The sequence below is a fragment of the Grammomys surdaster genome, unplaced genomic scaffold (assembly GCF_004785775.1).
Source record: "Grammomys surdaster isolate TR1022 unplaced genomic scaffold, NIH_TR_1.0 123857, whole genome shotgun sequence".
Classification (NCBI taxonomy): domain Eukaryota; kingdom Metazoa; phylum Chordata; class Mammalia; order Rodentia; family Muridae; genus Grammomys; species Grammomys surdaster.
Genome location: NW_021619001.1, coordinates 11,500 through 15,419, shown reverse-complemented (window position 1 = coordinate 15,419; position 3,920 = coordinate 11,500). Strand labels below are relative to the sequence as shown.

At 44.0% G+C, this 3,920-nt stretch overlaps 1 pseudogene; it reads right to left on the bottom strand.

Annotated features, from left to right (window-relative positions):
* Positions 1 to 7: 7 nt before the first annotated feature.
* Positions 8 to 3,343, bottom strand: LOC114636393 (annotated as a pseudogene).
* Between the last annotated feature and the right edge of the window lie 577 nt (positions 3,344 to 3,920).

Here is a 3,920-nt window from a genome sequence, read left to right as displayed (position 1 = left end):
ATTTTGAAGTCCACTGTTTCTTGAAAGTTGTAAGCAGACTTTTTGTTTTGATGCTGATTACGTGTTCCTTAAAGTTAAACTCCTCAGTGTAGAAGTGTAGAAATCCCAACCACAACTGCCCAACAGATTCTGTATTTTTTCCATATTCTGGCCAACAAGTGGGCAATTCATTTATTTGATCGAAAAAGTAAATATTCCAGCCATCCACAAGTATCTCTGGTTTCTTTTCACCTTTGTATATCTCTTGAAGCACAGGGATGACAGGTGGAGACCTCTGCTGGAGGAAATATAGCATCATAATGGTGTAAGCGATGGATGGCAAGCTGCCCCTGGACGCGTCACTAATGTCACATATCTTTGTGAACACTTTCATGGTGTGGCACAGATATTTCACTCTGGGGTCAATGGCTAAGTATGTAGAAAAGAGCCTTGTGTTATGAAGAGCCAGTGTGTTACAGAAGCTGACGTCCACCTCCAGACCACTTCTTAGATGGAAGAACTTCACGATGGGCACCTTGGCTTTTGTGATAGGCAGGATGTTCTGCAACCCTGGGTGCTTTCTGAGGACTTGTGCCAGCTCCTCAATAGTTCTTACACAGTCCAGCCTCTCAGCAGTATCACATCCATTAATTGTCATACAGATGTCAAGGTCACTCTTTTTGAACCCAATTCCATTTTTGGAGGAGCCAAACAAACGCAATTTAGTTCCTGGAAAGTCCTGTTTTATGAAATTTTCTAGATTTTTTCGGATAGCTTCACGAGCCTGATCTTCTACAATAGTTAGAGAAAAATGCTTGTAACATTGGATGCAGACTTCATCTAAGATATTTAAGAACTCAGGTGTCAGAGGTGGCAAAGGTTCCAGCTGGATCTTCTTGAAGTCCTCAGGACAGTCCTTCTTTAGGTGACCCTCTCGCTTACACAAGCTGCACACGACTGTGGGGGACTTACCTTTGGTGAAGTTCAGCTTTCTAAATTCATAGAAGAACTCAGACTGGTCCCCGGGTGAATTTTCCTCAGAAAAGCTTTCTTCTTTAAGAGTTATTCTATTTAGGTCTCTGAGCAGAGCCCCACTCATGTGTTGGCCACATTCTTCTGAATCTTCACCCTTAGCAGGCTCAGCTAAGTCATCTTCTTCAGAGAGGCCGTCCTTCTCACCTGAGCCAGTATACCTGTTGTCCACCTGATGTTCATTAGCAACTCCCTCCTCATCTTCTTTAAGGTTAATACTGAGCCTGGGCTCTTCCTCCTCCTCCTTCTCCTCTTCCTCATCAAAGTCCCTGGTTGCTGATGTGTGGCCCTGGACTAAAGGGGAAAAGCAATTCAGAGCTGCATTTCCCAGTTTATCAGTATTTGTTGCTTGGAGCTCTGGGCCACCATTTTTTGCTTCTTTGTAAGGGTCTGAAACACAGGTGGTTGGGCTAGGAGGCGTTGTGAGGTTGGGCTTTGTAACTTTGTGTGGAAGAGCAAAATATTTATATGTTGTCCTCAAACAATGAAGCATATACTCAAACGCAGGTTGGTTATTCAGGGTCCTTGCCACATTTCTTTTAGCAGAATAGGGGTCTTCAATCGCGATGCCCTTTTTGGGCCAGTTCTTTGATTTCCGTGATATCAATTCTTTGACACGAATACTGATCACCAAATCAGCCAGATTAAACTCTAAAGCATAGAACCGCAGCAATTCCACCCAGAGCTGCCCGACTGTCACTGAAGGCTGATGTTTTACATTAAATGTCAATGGTACCTGTCCCTTCTTTGCTGCAGTCTCTTTGAGTGCCTCCTCTTTGGCTGAGCTGGTGTCCCCTGTGCTGTTATCAGTGTACTCCCAGACCACAGAGTATTTCTCAATGTCTTTAAGGCTGAAATCTCCTAATTTACTTAGTGAGAATTCTTCAATCCATGATCCTAGATAAACTGGTAGAAGAGGTTCTTTTCTTTGCTGAAGGAAGAAAATAGCCATGAGAGCAAACGCATATGGTGGCAGGCCTCCTTCCTCAGGGTGATCTATGCTACAAAGCTTTGCCCAGTATCTAAATGCAGTCACCAGAGGAACCAGCCTTGGTTCTAGTTTTCCAAGAGCCGTTAGGTACTTTGTGGTCAGCCAGGTGTTTTCTTTTCTTGCACTTACCTTACAAAGAAGGCCACTCTGCTTATCTCTGCACACTACCACGGGGACCTTGGCATGGAAATCAGCATCAACATCAATAAAGGAGTCACTGTTCTTTAAACACTCTTGAACAAGTAAGAGGACATCTGGCTGAGACATGTCAGCTGGAAGCTTAACATCAATGTTCACATCAGAGTCTCTGAAGCCCAGTATGCTACAGGAGGATCCATAAAGCCTAAGAGAACAGTCTGGTAGTTTGTGCTGGAACACACTTTCCATGATACGCTTAATTTCTAGCCTCTGATCCAAGTTTTCACTGTGTAAACCAAACTCTTGCACCACTCTGTCAATAGCACTGTCAATTGCGTGTATCTGGGAGGGCGTTGGCGGGGGCAGTGTGGTGAGCAATTCTTCCTCCTGCTTTTCCTTAAGGTTCTCCTTGTGGCTCTTCTCCTTGATGTGCTCATGCGCAAAAGGGACGGAGCCAATCAGAGCATCGCACAGTTTGCAGGTATACTTTGCTGTCGGGCGATTTCGTAGTCGCCTTTTCAGCCTGACTATACAGTCTTTCTTGAGCAGTTCCTCAGCCTGCTGTAGGTCCAGTAGCTCCTTGGTTGAAAGGACTGACTCGTCGATCACAGGACCATCCAAATCTCTGTCCTGCTCACCGTTGTCCATTCTAGTTCTCCGTGGCTTACAAGGTCCAGAGCGCTGTTCGTTGTTGTCAGGACTTCCTGCTTCCATTTCTGACATGGCTTGTAGGCTGGTGAGGTCTTTCTGTAACAGCCTTCTCACCGCTCTGCAGCCTCTCCCCTCCAGCCACCTGTAGGCATCGTCACTCTCCTGAAAGGATTCTTTCCTTGACCAGCTCATGAAAGGAATCCTAGGTCCGGGCTTGAACTTTCTCCAGGTGTCTGCATTACCATCGAGTTTATCAGATAGCCATTTCTTATTTTGATCTTTGTGGTTATCATTCATCCAAGCAGGCTGACTGTAAATTCGGTTTTTAAATGCATATGCATTGTTGGAAACCGCATATGGTCCTTTCCTGGGGGTGTTCCTATAGTTCTGGGCCTTGGGAAGGCCCTTTTCCATTTTATTACAATGGCCTTTAGCATAATCATCCATTATTAAATAATCTTGTTGGTGGTGACCCCTTCTGAAATATTCATTATCAATAATTCCACGATCTTTAGTGTGCTTCACAAAGTAAGGTTTTGGTGTATCTCCCATGGTCTTTGACTTCAACTTTCTTACTTTGTAACAGCTCCACTGAGGTCCCCTGTCGCTTCCTATCTGGGCCCGGCTCCTCTCCGTGTTTTTCTTCTTTCTGTCTGATTTGTAAGAAACATTGAGTCATGATTACTGTTTCTAGAAAAAGGCATCACATTTTAATACTGTAGGGTTTGATATGTCTATGTTTGATGCGCTGCTCAACTTTATTCTCCTGGCTAGTTGATTTATGTTTATTTTAATTAGTATCTAATTCTTGTATATACTTGTGGGGCACAGTGTGATGTTTTGATACATGTACATTTTTTTTTGTGTAACAAGCAAATCAGGGTAGCTATCGTTCCATACCCTTATCATTTCTTAGTGTTTTTGTGAGACAAAATCTTGAACTGCTTAGGCTGACCATAAACTCACTACGCAGCAGAGGATGACCTTGAACACCCTCCTGCTTCCTCTTCCCAAGCACTGGGATTATAGGTATGCACTAGGACACTGAACTCCTTGTCTCCATGTTCTTAAAAAGCAGTAGGTTAGTAGGGTCCATATTTTACTCTCTGCTCTGTTCCAATGCCTAGTA